At 41.0% G+C, this 19,499-nt stretch overlaps 2 pseudogenes; one reads left to right on the top strand and one right to left on the bottom strand.

Annotated features, from left to right (window-relative positions):
• Positions 1 to 2,374: 2,374 nt before the first annotated feature.
• Positions 2,375 to 8,387, bottom strand: LOC101152824 (tripartite motif-containing protein 49D-like; annotated as a pseudogene).
• A 2,584-nt stretch (positions 8,388 to 10,971) lies between these two features.
• LOC115932792 (ankyrin repeat domain-containing protein 33B-like) lies at positions 10,972 to 13,780 on the top strand (annotated as a pseudogene).
• The last annotated feature ends 5,719 nt before the right edge of the window (positions 13,781 to 19,499 follow it).

A 19,499-nucleotide genomic window follows, 5' to 3' on the forward strand; every position in this document is an offset into this window, starting at 1 on the left:
CATACAAATCTATTGCAGCAAACCCTAGATATCTAAAATTTTTCAAAAATATATTAAACACTTTTGGAACACACAAAATGACAACAATTAATAACCTCGTGTCATAAAATGAATAGCAATACTATGAGTTACAAATAAGATCATTAAGTAAGTTTAGTCAGTTAGATATTTTTATCACTGTAATTTACTATTTTAAAGGAAGAGAGAAATAATTTTCTCCACATAAGTTGCACTCACCCCAAGGTTCTATGAATGTTTCCTGCAGTAATTCTTCCAAGAAAAAATTCTTTTAAGTACTCCCCAAGATGAGGAGCTCATTCCTTGCAGAGTTGACTTTCAGAGGTCACCTGAATGCAGTTAACTCTAAGTGCTGTCCTCCTCTGGAGAAATATGAGCTTGTCTCTTCTACTTCCTGTTATGTGAATCTTTGAAGACCACACCCACCTCTTTGGTGATATTTAGGGTATTAAGAAAGGTGGAGACAGCAGAGATGATTAGGTTTATGCAATATTTAGTACAGGCCTTTTCATCACTGATTAAATTAGCATCACACTATCATTGTAAAAACCACTGCCTGAATGAGGCATATCTATCATCAATCTTATCAGAGTAAATATGCTAGAAATTAACTAAAATTGATTAATACTGTTTCTTGAGTTTCTTCCCAAGGCACAAGCATTCCTCTAAGTGCACATTTATTTATTTATACCAAAGAAAGTTTCACCCTCTGGAGTGCGGTGGCACAATCTTAGCTCACCACAGCCTTGAATTCCAGGGCTCAAGTAATCCTCCCACTTCAGCTTTCAAAGTAAAAAAGACTAGAGGTTTATGCCATTGCACCTAGCTAATTTTTCATTTATTCATCAAAAATATTTTTTAAATTATTAGGTGATTACATGTGTTACGGTGACCAGCTGGATTAGAATTAGATTAGGTTTAAAGCGATGAAAGAATCTGGGAGAGGGGGCAGAGCGTTGGTTGTTAATTAGCACATGGATCAAAGGAGATTACTGATGTGTTTAGAAGCCACAACATTGACAGGATAAAAGCCAGAACTAACAATCCAATTGTAAATCTCTTTACTGTGGTATTTACTGCCATTTCTGCTGCATAAGACACACCTTAACCACTTTGTCATGGTATCTGCAGTATTCTATTTTAGTCTACATAGCATTTTCTCTCAAATGCATTCTATTTCTCTCTCCTTCATCTTCCCTCCCTTATTCCTTCCAGCTGTATTTTTTCACTAGAGAACACTAGTATAATGTTCTCCCAAATTTCAGATTTCAGATACGCATCTGTAAAATAATCTTATGGAGACACATTTTAGTTGCTACTGAATACTTGGTTGTTTTCATAAGTTCCCAGCATTACTACTGTCCTCCAAAAAATGGTTTCCCATTTCCACAGCTAATCTCATCATTGACTCTGCCATCCAAGTTTATTCTATGCCACTCTGGAAGAATCTGGAAAAATACTTAAAATACATTTTAAGTATTCATCATGCACATGTACTGTATTTTATTTTATATATGTTCGGGTGAATATCTTTCTCCACTAATTGTTTGCATTTCAATTCTTGTATCATGTTTTTTGAAACACAGAAGTAGTCATTAGTATAAACCAACTAATTATTTTAATTGTTAATTTTTGTCCTGGTTAAGAAATCCTTATGAGAATATTGTATCATGTTCCCCTTACCTTCAGGACTTGAATCTATTTGGAAATGACTGTGTGTGTTTTGAGGTAGGAGTCAATAATTAGTTATTTTTTAAAATTCAATTAATCCAGCATTGTTCTGACCACCTTGTGTATTTCAATGTAGAAGAGCACACTAATAATGCAGGATTATTTATCTATGTGGTGAGAAATCCAAAATGAAGCCCAGCATGGAAGGCCAAATAATATTAACTCAAAGGATAGATTAGTAAAATGAAATGTGATGGATAAGTGCAATATAGTTAGGTAAAGAGAAAGAAAAACATTTCCCAGCTATCATTAAGACGTCACTCCAAGCTTTTGCATGAAGCAAAAGATCCCAACTCTCTTCCACTGATTTTAACTCCATTCAGACATGTCTGTCATCTATTATTTCACTCAGTGGCAGTCAGAAATAAAGAAAAAAAAACAATATATTTTATGCCGTGATCATGAATAATGATTTTTCAAAAATTAATAAAGAACCAATACATATACTTTTAGTGTTTTTACCATTTTTAATAGTAACACAATAAATGAGTTTTAATAACATTAGGAGGCAATTCAAGACATAAAACAGAATCTATTTGTCCTGTTTGATAAGGCACAAGGAAGAGGGCTTCCTGGAATAAAGGGATTCTCACAGCAGATGAACACATTTCTGATTTATCTCTGGTCAGAGGTGAATACACCGAAAGATAGGCCTGAGAGGAGGTGAGAAGGAGCAATTAGGGATGGTGTATATAAGGCAGCTTTGGTTAACATCAACGAAGCTCACAGTTCTAGCTTCACAATCCAGGAATAATCCTATGTGGCTGGTAGTTCTTGGGATATATTGCAGTGTAAGTGGGGAGGTGGTAAAGAGACTGCACTGAATGTCATTCTTGACACATCCAAGACTAAAGAGTCCCTCCTCTCCATATATATTGTCATTCTGATTCTTCCCTTTCCAATACTTATTACAGACACCAAAAGCCCAATTCCAAGAGTCCCCCACATGGACCTCCCAGTAATATTTGCCAGAGGTGAAAGTCTGAGCACCCCATGCAAGAAAACTTGTAGGTGTTGCAGTGATATGGGGCGCATTTTGACCGTCACATCCAATACACATGCTTCTCAAATCTCCACATCGGAAGATATGACTGTTGGCTTCATTATGATGCAGAGTAATATCCACTGAAAAATAAATAAATAAAAGAGAAAGAAACAAAACATGCATAGACATGTGTCAATAAGCAAAAATTGTTCTATCAAGAAGTTAATTTACCAGGAAATGTAAAGTCACAAGGACAATTTTGCTTGTAACTTCTAATAAAGCATAGAGATGATTAATTTTAACTACAAGACAAACAAAACACTAACCACAGGTATTAAAAATGTTTTGAAAACTTACATACTGAGAGCCAAATGTAAGACCAACTTCTTTCAATCCAATTTTCAAAGCAAAATTTGCACATTATATGCCCTAAATGCTATGGTGTTATCAAGATCATTATTTAGAAATGTTTCTTATTCTTAAAAACTAGTGCTATCATTTTGGAAAGAATGTGAAGATTTTCAGTTACTCAAGAACTGCTCTTGATGACTGGATAAAAATCCGTAAGTGCATGTCATAAGTGACAATTTAAAGCAGATTTCTGTAAAATCTTTTACCAGTCTCTCTGTGGTCCTCCATGCTAGCTTGGGGCTGAAGCTGGATTTTAAACTTAACATGTAGCTCTTCATATTGCAATTAAACTGAAGTTCTTTTTGTTTGTAATTTTACTTGTATTCACAAAATGATTTCTTCTTTTTATGTTTACCCATTAACTAATTTTTTTTTGCAATACATGATACATATCCATTTAAAAATTAAAAACCCCCAGCAATCCCCAGTAAACCATAATCCCAAAAGAACAGTTCTTAGCTGTTCAAATGAATACACTAAGGAAATGTAAAATTTTGTATTTAACATTAAATAACTCACCTTCATTCTGAGCATTGTTCCATTTGCTCCTTTTTTAAATTTGCTACACTACTCCTTTTTCCCATTACATTACTCAGTACATATGAGGCCAAAATGTATTTGTTTTTCACTATCTTTCAAACTTAATGCTATAAATCTGACTCTACAGACACAGATACAAAAGGGTTGCATGGTTATGTTGTTCACCTATGTCTATAAAGAAGTAAAATATTTGATAAAGGGTGAAATATTACCCATGTGGTCCTAACAATAATAATATTTAGATAGTGGGAGTGCTGCCTGTGGGTGGAGACTTACCTCAGAATTGGATGAGCATGTCCCTCAGTCCAGTGATGGGCCCTGCACTGAGCTCTAGATTCAGAGGCTGGGGCAGGTGCAGCAGCACGGACTCACTCCTGCAAGGAAAAACCTGCAGTTACAACATCTACAGCCATAAAATAAATAAAAACCACTATTTTTATTTAAAAGACAGTTCATGAGAATCCTTTGAATCCACAAATTTGATTACTCAAAAATTACTACTTCCTTTTTGGAATTAATTTCTATTTACAGTTTCCGAATTTTAAAGCATAGTGGGAGAGTCTGAGTCAGAATTCAGTCTGATCTTTCTTTTTTTTCTGCCCCACATGTGTAAGGTTCCTTAGCCTTATGGCCTTGAGAATATTTGGAAATGAAATTCTGAGTTCCACTTCTTGGCAGACTCCCCTGACATCTTTGTCTGAAATAGCGGGGTTCTGGGGAGACTGCTGCATCTGCTGCTTCCTTTTCAAGATAAAGAATGTGGAACTTGTTCTAGGCAGCTAGATCTGCCTTTTAGAAACAAGCTTCCCTAGAGACTTATACAGTTCTAACACTCCGCAGCTTTTTCAACCTATTTTTCAGGACTGTTAACTGATATGTATGTAGGTATGAACAACAAATCATCAACTTTTTCACTGCTAAAATACTTCCCCCACTTCTCTCCTGCTTCCTCTGGTGACTTTCTCACCATCCACAAAACAAAACTTTATCTTTCACCTATGCAGGCTTTTAAGCAATAAAACAAAATCAGGAATAAATTTTTTTATTTCACTATTTATTTATTTATTTATTTATTTATTTAGTGTTCTTGTCTTTTCTGGTGTGAGAGTGAAAGCAGATGCAAAAAAAAGGTAGTATCAATATCTTAATCATTTATGCCATGACTTTGGTAGAGCCTGCTTTGATATTCATGGAAACTGAAAGAATATATGCTAAAATCTAGGTAAACACTCACCTGTGTAATATGTCTCCAAAACCCTGTAAAAAAAATAGAGATATGTAGGACATTTCACAAGATGCATCTTTCACTAAGTTCAGTGTGAAATTTGGAGTCAGTTTCTAAAGATATTATTTCCCTACCATCTGGAAAGCATTTTCTATTTCTTCTGTAATGAAAAACCCAGTTAGTCGTTTTGTCATTAATTAATGTCCTGGTAAAGTCTGAGTCTTGAAGACATTCTCTCCAGAAGTGAAGGGAGAAGAGGCCCAGAGAGTCTATGCTCTGTGGTAACTTCAAATAACCTACTCAGTCATCTTTCCCAGAACCTATTACCCAAATGAGTGGACCTCAAAATAATATTAATGTGAGCCTAGATTCCCAAAACTTCTGATCTTGCCATGTCCTCAAATTAACCTAAATGTAAATGAATCACTCACTATTTTATATATGCTAAACAACCCAAAATATATTATTGACTTAGATGGGGAATAGTTATTGGGGCTGTCACCTTGACCATTCCACAAAGTTTTGTGGCTGGTGGATAAAGTAGGAGGGACCTTTGGTCTTGTAGAATCTCTTGGCGGGGCTATACTCTCCCAACAAAGTAGCATTAGTTATGCGAATGTGTTTTTGGAAACACATCATGGAAATAAAGGTAGGGAGATGGATTTCAGCCATGAGGAGTATACTTACACGTGTGAATATTCAAAAACCTGAAACCGCATTGTGAGTTTGTACCTGAAGTAGCTCCACATCTGGTTTATGGCACATTTTCATCAGCTCCTCATAGGTTCCTCTTAAAATCTCCCTCCTATGAGCCATTTTGGCTTTACTTAAATGAAGTTGATGAAAAATATCTTTCCCCTTCTTTTTCAGCATCTCCAAATTATGTTTTTCTTCTTCATGGTGAAATGCAGCCGTCTTCTGATACTCAGCTCTAATAGCTTCTAGCCTTAAATTCACATAATCCTGCAGTGATAATGGGTTAGTCAAAAGAGAAATGTATTTAACCATCTCCTATTAAATCTCACTGACTCTGTTTGTCACTCGAACATCCAATAATTTAAACCTCAGTCTTGCTAGTTCTTAGAATCCACAAAATTTTGTTCGTTTCCTTTCTTTCTGTATAAAAATCAACATAGATGTATCTGACCAATTACATTAAATTTATTCAAGATAATGTGTTTTCTAAGATAGCTGGAAATAAAAAAACACAATTTGAATTTCGCTATTCCAGCCAATATTTATGGAAAAGTAAGAAGAGTTCATGCTTAAGAGTTGGAGTATAGAGCTATAGTTACTAGAAACGAAATAATTATTTCTATTTCTGAGATATGTAACAAGTTGCTTAAACTCATTATATGTGAAATGACCTTAGACTAGCACGTCCAGCTAAATGCATTTCACCCAGCAAAACCTATCTTAATAAGGCTGCATTTATGATTTGGCCATCTTTGTCTCTCTGAATTCATTTCCTTCCATTCTTTTTCTAAGTTATCCCATTCTGAAACATAGACTTCTTTGTGGTTCCTCAGGCCTCCAAATATACACAAACTCAAAATTACTGCATATGCTGTTCTCTCCAACTGGAATTTTACACACACACACACACACACACACACATACACATATATACACATTCATAGTCCACATATATGTATATACATACACACATTCGTGTTCCCTCTCCTCTTCAAAATTTCGTTCAAATTGAATTTTTCAGTGAGGCTTTTTTCCGACCACCCTACTTAAAAATCAGACACTAATCTCCAGTTTCTGGCCTCTATTGTCCTTTTCTACTTCCCTGCTTGATTATTCTCCAACAAAGAACCTACCACACTCGAACACATCATGTATTGCACATATTTGTATGTTGACCATTTTTGCCTCTCTCATTTGGATTGTACGATTTGTGAGGACAAAGATGCTTTCTTTCTTCTATACTGGCAAATTTTCTAATTTAATATTCAACGTAGACTAGGTTCTTATGAAATACTTTTCAAAACACTAATATTAGCTATCATACCCTCAAAGTATACATCCACAAAGAGAAAATCATTTTTAATATTTTTCTGAATTCCTCAGAGTTCTCCTTATATTTAGATACTAGTTCCCATATTTTGAGCATGTTTACATGTCTCCCTCAAGACACAAATCCATATTTCTCACCACTTTTCTCATCATATGTTATGTAGTATTCAATATTAATTAGTTGAGATTCTTAATTTCATGGTTGCCCTAGATTTCCCCTGTCACTCTTTCTGCCTCAAATTTTCCATACAATTCCAAATACTACTTGTCCACCAGCATTCAGATTAATGCTGACCCAGGCTCAGAAGGTTCACCTGAGCTTTCCATGACTGCCAAATGAATCTTGTGCCCAGCATTTATCCAACCAGTACATATAGAATGCTGTGAGATGGCCCAGTTTCTTGTATCTGTTGGTGTATAGCTACAGGTTTGTATGAAAACAAACCAGCATGCTTTGGGTGACTTCAGTAGTTTTCTTAGAAATCCTATTTAACAGTCATTCTATTCTATATAAGAAATAAGGTCATTTTTCTCAGTGTTTTTTTTTTTATTGACTCCCAGAAACATTAGAGTTTGATAACAAGTTCCTATTTTAAGAGTCACCCATTTGCCCACCATAAGTTCCTGGAGAAGGTAGAAGGTAGAGTAGTACAGAACTAACCTTCCAGTGGCTGATTCTGGTGGTTTCCACGTTCAGGTTTCTCTGATTTTCACAAGCTTTTTCCCATAAAGACTGCATTTGCTTTAAAAGCTTCTCCTGCAAAAGAGCCATAAATTGAGCACCAGTGAAAACAATAAAGTAACCTGCAGACAGTTTCATAGGGAGGGGGCCCAGAATGAGAGACAAATAAGTCCCTAGGAAATGGCATTTCTTCTATTTCCCTTCTTCTTCGTCAAATCTCAGAGGTTTGAAGCTAAGAAAGCCCAAAAGTGAGCTGCTTAAAGGGACTCAGAGTTGGCTTTACCCAATCTCCAAGAAAATAGACCCACAGGAATTTCACATGTCATTTATAGAAATAGATCTTCAGAGGCATCACTTACCCGGTGTTCCTCAGCAGCCCACTCAATGGAACAGTGTCTGTGATACCGGTGCTCCTGAGAGCTGGAGCACAGCAAACAGAGCAGGCTCTTGTCCACTTCACAGAACATCTTCTTTGTCTCCCTGTGAGTGCCACACATTTGCTCCTCAGAGCTCAGGAATAGCCAGAGACTGACTTTTCTGCCAAGGGAAGCCATCTTCTTCAAATGAATGTTAGTTTTGAGGTTTCTCTGCCATGTTGTCTTCATGCATTCAAAGCACTGAGTCAGAAATGGGATGTCTTGCCAGTTGAAGTAGAAACAGGGCCTGCAAAAGCTGTGCCCACAGTCTATGGTGACCGGGTCTATGAAGTAGTTCAGGCAGATGGGGCAGGTAATTTCCATCTGGAAGACTTGCAAGATTCCAGAATTCATGTTTCTGAGGAAGAAAGAGCAACATGTCACTTTGGGGTCTGGGTTGATGAAAAGTTTCAGAACATGTGGAGATACCTGATAGCCCTATTTTCTTCTCTTGACAGTATTCATTAAAACACAGCACACTGTTTATTCTGTAACAAAAATAAAAATCTCACACAGAGAGAGTCTCTCGGCTTTATAGTAGATATTACTGACTAGATGACTCTCAACCCTTTATACTCTTATTTCCTGTATGTAACATAACACCAATCTATTTAATTTCCCGTTTTCTGAATGTTGATCTGGAAATGGGGTTTGATTCTGAGTGGCCTAGAATAAATTGTAGTTGTTCCTATTCTTTCATGTAACTGCTGAGTATGAAAGACTGGGAAAAACTACCTTGGCCAAGGAAATATGAGAAGATGGCTAGAGGGTCCTATGACATATTTTTAGAGACACAACAGTGGGGCAGCAAACCACCATGGCACGTGTTTACCTGTGTAACAAGCCTGCACGTCCTGCACATTTATCTCAGGACTTAAAATAATATAAAATTAAAGTAAAATAAAAAACCAAAACAAAACAAAATGGAAAAACCAATCAACCAACCAAAAAAACAGCAATTAAACCAATTTTGGTTTAATAGAAGAGAAAAACATAATTAAAGATATTGGGCCTTTTTATTTTCTCGTGGATTAAATTAACTTCTCCTAGGGATACCCAAACTCTGAACTAACATATAGTAGGATTTTTGGCCCATGCCATCTTTTCCTCTCATTCTTCCCTATAAAGCAATGAATTCTATAAAATAAACAAAGAAAATGGGAATAACCCAAGAGATTTGTTCAATGAAACAAAGCTGAACCTCAACCAAATAGATAAGCTGCTGCCTAAGGTTAGCACCATTTCTTAGTATTCAAGAGTGGGTAAACCCTGCTTTTTACCACTGTCGAGGTGTCCAGTGTTGTCCTTTTTAGAGCCTGGCTAGCTGAGGGTTATGTGGCAAGAAACATCATACTTGTATTTTAGTCCCTTAAATGAATGATTTAGATAGGAATGATTCTCCAAACTTTGAAAACACTTATCAGAAATGTTCTCTTATTCCTTCACTCTATACCATGTAGAATATAATAAACTGTCTCTCTTCTGCCTCCACATATTTCATGCAGAACATTAGGGGTTAGCAGAGAGAAAGCTTATCACCGGCTTCTTTTGGACTCACTGCTTTTTTCCAAGCGATCTGAGATGATAAAATTATTCACCTTAGGGCTCCAACCCAGCACTCCTTTTTTTGATTTTCTCCTATGTTTTGTGAGCTTTTCTGTTGATGCTAGAACTCTATGCAGCAGTCAATGCCTCATAATTTAATTACATTATTTGTTCCTAGTTTTCAAGGAAAAATTTATTCCTGACATTCTTTTAATTTAGCTCAGATTCACTTTGCAGAAAGACAGTATTAGCTACTTTATGATCATTTAGTATTTGACTCTGATTTTGGAAGATGAAGAAGTTTTTGTGTCTATTTACCATGTTTTCTCAACCATTTAACCAAGATAATCTTATTGTATTGATTCTCCTAGAGATACTTAATTCATTTATTCTCTTCACCTGTCAGAATTTATGTTAGAATATCACCAAGAATTACTTACAATTGAAATAAATCAGAGAGACCACTAAGAACATTGTCAATCATTAATCCAGAAATCTTGAACTTTCTGAGTTTTTTATCCCTAAAAGAAGTTATTTATCAATAGCCTGGTTACAGATTTTTTTATGGAGGCTGAGGCAGGATAATCACTTGAACCAAGGAGGCAAAGATAGCAATGAATGGAGATCATGCCACTGCACTCTAGCCTCGGTGACAGACTGAGTGAGACTCTGCCTCAGTGAATAAATAAATAAATACATAAATAAATAAATAAATAAAATCACCTCTTGAATGGAGGGTGAAAAAGGAGTATAACACGAGGACTTGGGGGAAAAATATGCATTAGAAGGGAAGGAGAACATACTTAACAAGCCAATGGAAGATGAAATTCTAAATATCTGAGAATATTTTTGAGAACTATGTTTAATTCTCACTATAGAAAGATGTACCCTTTGAATGACATTAAAAATTCACTAGAAGAGTCAAGAATAATAGTTAAAATGTCACATAAGTAACAAGAGTCTCAAAACATAAAGTGTTCTAAAAGTTTAAAGTCCGTATTTGAGATAGAGGAGAGAATAAATAATAGTTCATTAATTAGACTTTATTATGTGAAAAGACTTTTCTAAAATTCTTCCATAATAATTGAAGATATAAATTACAATAATTAAAATTTACAAAAGAATAAAAGCATTAAAATAAAGTGACAATTTTAAAAAAGACTAAAGTTGAAAATTATTTAATTTTTAATCCCAATAATCCGAAAGTGATTTTATCAATGTCCTAAGAAAATTAAAATAAAAACAAACTTAATAATGTAAAAGAAGGGAGGTTTCCGCCGGGCTTGGGGCGGGAGCTAGGGCTTCTCTGGGATCTCAGTAGTGAGAAGCAGGGACCTTGGCGGGCACTAGGCTTTCCCGGACGGTGCCGCGATCCCCCGCCCACGCCTCCGGCATGGTGCTGCTGGCTGGGACTCGGCCGCAGGGTGGCGGGGCGCGCTGCATGATCCCGCCACCGCCATCCCCACTCCTAGGCGCACAGGTCGAGGAGGACCGCACTGAATTCAAAGAGTTCCAGGACTTCTCCAGTCTGCCCGACACTCGCAGCGTCGCCTCTGACAACTCTTTGTACCCTTTCCAGGACGAGGAGGAGCACGGCGTCGAGGGCGTGGAGAGCGTACCGGAGGAGGGCGTCCTGGAGGCGTGGGGCAGCTGCGGACGCTGGTGCGGTGTGGGGTGAGCTTTAAGAAGGCGCAGGAGACTGACCACAATGGCTGGACCGGCCTTAATGTCGCCTGATACCACGACTTTGTGGATATACCGTGGTGGCCTTAGCTGAGTACCCCCACATTGATGTCAACTGGCAGGACAGGGAGGGGAACGCAGCCCTAATCATAGCTGCACAGGCAGGAACTGCCCCTGGCCCCATGGGCACTGTTGCCTTAGACACTGGCTCTCAGCCTTGCCCTTCCTGCGTCAGCATCACCTGGGCTGGTTCATTTGAGCTCTAACACAGATCTGGTGGAAACAGGCTGCCAGGCCCTGCCCCTGGAGTCTTTCTTTGAATAGGCCTGGGGTGGGGCCCGAGAATGAGCAGAAGAACAGGTTTCCTGGTGAGGCTGATGCCGCTGGCCCAGGGATCCCACGTTGAGGACAGAGGGCTTTGAGGTTTTCATGCCTGATAATGGCCAGGAACCCTTCTCAGTAGGCATTGAAGACCAGCAGAGTCCCAGACCCCAGGAGAGATGTCGTCAGACGGACACAGAGGCATCACGGAATTAAAGTGAAAATGAAGAAAGGAGCTGAGCATCTGTTTCATGACTTCCCTGCGTTGTTTTACTAAAGAGGCTGTTCTGGCCCAGTCAGGGCACGCTATCATCACCAACTACTTGTTGAACTATGTCCTGGGTCTTGACCTTGAAGGAGGGATGCGTTTGGGTTGAAAGCCGCCATGCAGGGTCGAACCGATCACATCGGAGCCCTGAGCTAGTAGGGGCGGGTGTCCACACGAGGGTCCCTGCCGTGGGATGTCGCCAGAGGAGTGGCCACTTACACGTCCGCCTCATGCAGAGGCTCCTGGAGCGCCCCTGCCAGGAGCGGTTGGGGGAAAAGTACCAGCTTGAGCTGCCTCCGCTCCACGAGAGGGCGCAGAAGCCCGAGGGCTCCAAAAACTGCCTGCGGAGGGTCAGGCACCGCGAGCTGTCCGCGCTGACGCCGGGCGCCGTGCGTGGCCCAGAGGACCGGGGCGCCCTGGACCACATAGTCAGGATGACCACGAGCCTCTAACAGCCCCGCCGTGGCCTTCGCGTGCCAGACCGTGTGCCCCGAGAGGACCCTGTGCGTGGGGAAGAGGCGGCTGGCGGTGCAGGAAATCCTGGCGACTCAGGAAATTCTGGCGGCGTGGCGTGGGGTCGGTGGGGGCGGCAGGCGCAGGTGGCGGGCGAAACGGAGGGCGCAGAGCAGCACAAGCGGCCTGGCCTAGAGGCGGCGGGCTCCCGTGAGGAATCCCCAAGAGCCGGCCTCCCACCTGCCCCGCTGCCGGGGTCCTGGGGCTCTGCCGACCCCTCCCCGCGGAAGGCCAGCCTCCTGCCCCTGCAGCGCCTGCGGCGGAGCAGCTTGTGGCCAGGCATGGTGGTGCCCTGGGTCCGCCTCAGCAAGGCACCCGCGCCCACCTTCCAGCCCAAGAGGCCAGCGCGGAAGGGCAGCACCAAGGACAGCGGCCACCTGCGGATACCCAAGTGGCATAACAAGGTGGCCAAGGAGGAGAAACCCGAGGCGGAGGAGGCCGAGAAGAAGCGCCAGGCCAAGGTGCAGGAGAAGCGCCCGCTGCCCTGGAAGAAGAGGACGTGAGAGTCCGCGGGTGCTTGACACGGGGTTTGAGGGCAGGGCAAGGCCGCGGGGCTGGGCACCGTGGCAGCTCCCGGGACCACCGGGCCGCGTGTATTTCCGCGCTGTCTCTCTAGGATGCTCCCAGGAAGGGGCTGGGGGAGCCACATCGATTCGCCTGACACCAGCCACCCTAGCAATCAGTACACCTAGCGGGCATGTTGCCTAAAAGGCTCCCTTTAGAGAACCTCCGTTAAGATGTTTTTAAAGATCAATTTATTAGGCCGGGCGCGGTGGCTCATGCCTGTAATCCCAGCACTTTGGGAGGCCAAGGCAGGCGGATCTCCTGAGGTTGGGAGTTTGAGACTAGCGTGACCAACATGGAGAAACCCCGTCTCTACTAAAAATACAAAATCAGCCGAGCATGGTGGCACAACTACTCGGGAGGCTGAGGCAGGAGAATCGCTTGAACCCTGGAGGCAGAGGCGGCAGGCAGCCAAGATCGCACCGTTGCACTCCGGCCTGGGCAACGAGAGCCAAACTCTGTCTCAATTTTAAAAAATCAATTTATTAAAGGGTATTTTCTGTGTAATTTTGTATTTTTAATCGTTATCCAATTTGCCAATTTTTACAAGTTACAGGACCCCTTGTATCCAAGGCAGTTTTAATACAATTGCCTGAAGACCTTTTATTTAAAATACTGTTCCTAGCAATAAATATTTATGATATCTGTAGGAGTTTACACAGAAATCATGGGATTCTCTCCTTTTGGACTGTTTGCTTTGTCTTTTCTTCTCATCATGGGTGCACGTGCACACTGGATGTTTTTATTAATTAGATTAAGTGATGCTGCATATTTCTATTTGTTGGAGGGATTGACTCGTTCAGCCACATGATCAAGTGAGACAGAGAGATCAGATTTTATTGTATCTTTTTTAAAAGTGTTATCCATACAGTCATATATTGGGGAAAAACTTTTATTGTCAAATTATAAAACAATGCAAAGATAAGCATGTATGTATTGCTAGAATTAAACTCATTTTAAGCAAGGAGTTTTAGATAAACTGGATACAAAATCTTTAACATATTAAAAAAAGATATGAGACAAACGTGTCATTTGATAAAATGGGGGAATATAATAAACGATTAACATAAATACAAAATTAAGCCATATATGCACTCAAGTAAATCAAATCCAGGCATCCTTAAAATGTAATAAAGGATGCAACAAGAGTAAGGAGCCCAGAATGATGCAAAATAAAGGAATGGGGAGGAGGTGATGTTTACAACAAGCAAAGAGAATGCAGTGGGAAGCAAACTTGTTTTAGGCAAATTCTCCTGGAGTGGACCAGGCAGCCCTCTCTTCCAGACTCAGTTCCAAAGAGTCCCTTATGTGGGTATTTATTTTATTTTTCCTTTGAGGACTGCACTTGGTGTTTAGTTCAACCTCATGTGGACCTCATGGAATTTCCAAAACATGGGGCCTTGGCATTGTGGCACCTTCCTGCTACACGTACCTAATTCACAGCATTACCAAGTCACCATGAGCCCTACCCTCACCTCTGTCAGCTGAGGACCCAGCCAGGCAGTGCCACATGGTCTCCCAGGCACACTTCTCCAAGCTGGCTATCCCTGCTGCGAAAATTCTCAAGGCACTGGTCCAGGGAGATGAGCTCTGGGCCTGTCCTAAAGCTCCATTGGTGACTGCACTGCAGCCCACATGGAGAGCTGCAGCTCTAACACAGGGATTTTGAGAGGCCTCGGTCACCTTTAAGTGGTCACTTTGTGGAGCTCCCACAAAGGGCTCCACCTTCCCAAGAACGCCTAATTGTCGTTGGAATAGCCAGGGTTAGGCAGCTTCTGCTCGGGTTGATGTGGCATCTGACCCTTGTTGGGTTGCCAGGCATTCCTTCCTGTTTCCGCCATGGGAAGTTAAAAATCATTTAAAAATCAAACTTGGGTTCCAAGGTGGCCGAATAGGAACAGCTCCAGTCTACAGCTCCCAGCATGAGTGATGCAGAAGATGGGTGATTACTACATTTCCAACAGAGGTACTGGATTCATCTCACTGGGGCTTGTCAGACAGTGGGTGCAGGACAGTGGGTGCAGCCCACCCAGCATGAGCTGAAGGAGGATGAGGCATCGCCTCACCCAGGAAGTTCGAGGGGTCAGGGAATTCCCTTTCCTAGCCAAGGGAAGCTGTGAAAGATGGCACCTGGAAAATCGGGTCACTCCCACCCTAATACTGCGCTTTTCCAATGGTCTTAGCAAACGGCACACCAGGAGATTATATCCTGCGTCTGGTTCAGAGGGTCCCACGCCAACAGAGCGTCACTCATTGCTAGCACAGCAGTCTGAGATCAAACTGCAAGGCAGCAGTGAGGCTGGGGGAGGGGCACCTGCCATTTCTGAGGCTTGAGTATGTAAACAAAGCGGCCTGGAAGCTTAAACTGGGTGGAGCCCACTGCAGCTCAAGGAGGCCTGCCTGCCTCTGTAGACTCCACCTGTGGGGGCAGGGCATAGCTGAACAAAAGGCAGCAGAAACCTCTGCAGACTTAAATGTCCCTGTCTGACAGCTTTGAAGAGAGTAGTGGTTCTCCCAGCACAGAGTTTGAGATCTGAGAATGGACAGACTGCCTCCTCAAGTTGGTCCCTGAGTAGCCTAACCAGGAGGCACCCCCCAGTAGGGGCAGACTGACACCTCACACGGCCACTTACCCCTCTGAGACGAAGCTTCTAGAGGAACGATCAGGCAGCAACATTTGCTGTTCAGCAATATTCACTGTTCTGCAGCCTCTGCTGCTGATACCCAGGCAAACAGCGTCTGGAGTGGACCTCCAGCAAACTCCAACAGACCTGCAGCTGAGGGTCCTGACTGTTAGAAGGAAAACTAACAAACAGAAAGGACATCCACACCAAAACCCCATCTGTACGTCACCAGCATCAAAGCCCAAAGGTAGATAAAACCACAAAGATGGGGAAAAAACAGAGCAGAAAAACTGAAAATTCTAAAAATCAGAGCACCTCTCCCCCTCCAAAGGAATGCAGATCCTCACCAGCAATGGAACAAAGCTGGATGGAGAATGATTTTGACAAGTTGAGAGAAGAAGTCTTCAGACGATCAAACTTCTCCAAGCTAAAGGAGGAAGTTCGAATCCATTGCAAAGAAGCTGAAAACCTTGAAAAAAGATTAGATGAATGGCTAACTAGAATAACCAATGTAGAGAAGTCCTTAAATGACCTGATGGAGGTAAAAACCATGGCAGGAGAACTACGTGATGAATGCACAATCTTCAGTAGCCGATTCGATCAACTGGAAGAAAGGGTATCAGTGATTGAAGAACAAATGAATGAAATGAAGTGAGAAGAGAAGTTTAGAGAGAAAAGAGTAAAAAGAAGTGAACAAAGCCTCCAAGAAATATGGGACAATGTGAAAAGACCAAATCTGTGTCTGATTGGTGATGAAAGTGATGGGGAGTATGGAACCGAGTTGGAAAACACTCTGCAGGATATTATCCAGGAGAACTTCCCCAACCTAGCAAGGCAGGCCAACATTCAAATTCAGGAAATACAGAGAATACCACAAAGATACTCCTCAAGAAGAGCAACTCCCAAACACATAATTGTCAGATTCACCAAAGTTGAAATGAAGGAAAAAATGTTACAGGCAACCAGACAGAAAGGTCAGGTTACCCACAAAGGGAAGCCCATCAGACTAACAGCAGAGCTCTCGGCAGAAACTCTACAAGCCAGAAGTGAGTGGGGGCCAATATTCAACATTCTTAAAGAAAAGAATTTTCAACCCAGAATATCATATCCAGCCAAACTAAGCTTCATAAGTGAAGGAGAAATAAAATCCTGTATAGACAAGCAAATGCTGAGAGATTTTGTCACCACCAGGCCTGCCCTACAAGAGCTCCTAAAAGAAGCACTAAACATGGAAAGGAAGAACCAGTACCAGCCACTGCAAAAACATGCCAAATTGTAAAGACCATCGATGCTAGGAAGAAACTGCATCAACTAATGAGCAAAATAACCAGCTAACATCATAATGACAGGATCAAATTCACACATAACAATATTAACCTTAAATGTAAATGGGCTAAATGCTCCAATTAAAAGACACAGACTGGCAAATTGGATAAAGAGTCAAGACCCATCAGTGTGCTGTATTCAGGAAACCCATCTCACGTGCAGAGACACACATAGGCTCAAAATAAAAGGATGGAGGAAGATCTACCAAGCAAATGGAAAACAAAAAAAGGCAGGGGTTGCAATCCTAGTCTCTGATAAAACAGACTTTAAACCAACAAAGATCAAAAGAGACAAAGAAGGCCATTACATAACGGTAAAGGGATCAATTCAAAAAGAGGAGCTAACTATCTTAAATATATATGCACCCAATACAGGAGCACCCAGATTCATAAAGCAAGTCCTGAGTGACCTACAAAGAGACTTAGACTCCCACACAATAATAATGGGAGACTTTAACACCCCAGTGTTAACATTAGACCGATCAATGAGACAGAAAATTAACAAGGATATCCAGGAATTGAACTCAGCTCTGCACCAAGCAGACCTAATAGACATCTACAGAACTCTCCACCCCAAATCAACAGAATATACATTCTTCTCAGCACCACATCACACTTATTCCAAAATTGACCACATAGTTGGAAGTAAAGCACTCCTCAGCAAATGTGAAAGAACAGAAATTATAACAAACTGTCTCTCAGACCACAGTGCAATCAAACTAGAACTCAGGATTAAGAAACTCACTCAAAACCACTCAACTACATGGAAACTGAACAACCTGCTCCTGAATGACTACCGGGTACATAACGAAATGAAGGCAGAAATAAAGATGTTCTTTGAAACCAACGAGAACAAAGACACAACATACTGGAATCTCTGGGACACATTTAAAGCAGTGTGTAGAGGGAAATTTATAGCACTAAATGCCCACAAGAGAAAGCAGGAAAGATCTAAAATTGACACCCTAACATCACAACTAAAAGAACTAGAGAAGCAAGAGCAAACACATTCAAAAGCTAGCAGAAGGCAAGAAATAACTAAAATCAGAGCAGAACTGAAGGAGATAGAGACACAATGAAACCTTCAAAAAATCAGTGAATCCAGGAGCTGGTTTTCTGAAAAGATCAACAAAATTGATAGACTGCTAGCAAGACTAATAAAGAAGAAAAGAGAGAAGAATCAAATAGATGCAATAAAAAATGATAAAGGGGATATCACCACCGATCCCACAGAAATACAAACTACCATCAGTGAATACTATAAACACCTCTACGCAAATAAACTAGAAAATCTAGAAGAAATGGATAAATTCCTCGACACATACACTCTCCCAAGACTAAACCAGGAAGAAGTCGAATCCCTGAATAGACCAATAACAGGCTCTGAAATTAAGGCAATAATTATGAGCCTACAAACCAAATAAAGTCTGGGTCCAGACGGATTCACAGCTGACTTCTACTAGGGGTACAAGGAGGAGCTGGTACCATTCCTTCTGAAACTATTCCAATCAATAGAAAAAGAGGGAATCCTCCGTAACTCATTTTATGAGGCCAGCATCATCCTGATACCAAAGCTAGGCAGAGACACAACAAAAAAAGAGAATTTTAGACCAATATCCCTGATGAACATCGATGCAAAAATTCTCAATAAAATACTGACAAACAGAATCCAGCCGCACATCAAAAAGCTTATCCGCCAAGAGCAAGTGGGCTTCATCCCTGGGATCCAAGGCTGGTTCAACATATGCAAATCAATAAATGTAATCCAGCACATAAACAGAACCAAAGACAAAAACCACTTGATTATCTCAATAGATGCAGAAAAGGCCTTTGACAAAATTCAACAGCCCTTTATGCTAAAACCTCTCAATAAATTGGGTACTGATGGGACGTATCTCAAAACAATAAGAGCTATTTATGACAATCCCACAGCCAATAAATATCATACTGAGTGGGCAAAAACTGGAAGCATGCCCTTAGAAAACTGGTGCAAGACAGGGATGCTCTTTCTCACCGCTCCTATCCAACACAGTATTGGAAGTTCTGGCCAGGGCAATCAGGCAAGAGAAAGAAATAAAGGGTATTCAATTAGGAAAAGAGGAAGTCAAATTGTCCCTGTCTGCAGATGACACGATTGTATGTTTAGAAAACCCCATCGTCTCAGCCCAAAATCTCCTTAAGCTGATAAGCAACTTCAGCAAAGTCACAGGGTACAAAATCAATGTGCAAAAATCACAAGCATTCTTATACACCAGTAACAGAGAAACAGAGAGCCAAATCATGAGTGAACTTCCATTCGCAAATGCTTCAAAGAGAATAAAATACCTAGGAATCCAACTTAAAGAGACGTGAAGGACCTCTTCAAGGAGAACTACAAACCACTGCTCAATGAAATAAAAGAGGATACAAACAAATGGAAGAACACACCATGCTCAGGGATAGGAAGAATCAATACCATGAAAATGGCTATACTGCCCAAGGTAATTTATAGATTCAATGCCATCCCCATCAAGCTACTGATGACTTTCTTCACAGAATTGGAAAAAACTACTTTAAAGTTCATATGGAACCAAAAAAGAGCCCTCACGGCCAAGTCAATCCTAAGCCAAAAGAACAAAGCTGG

The sequence above is a fragment of the Gorilla gorilla genome, chromosome 9, assembly GCF_029281585.2.
Source record: "Gorilla gorilla gorilla isolate KB3781 chromosome 9, NHGRI_mGorGor1-v2.1_pri, whole genome shotgun sequence".
In the NCBI taxonomy this organism is placed as follows: domain Eukaryota; kingdom Metazoa; phylum Chordata; class Mammalia; order Primates; family Hominidae; genus Gorilla; species Gorilla gorilla.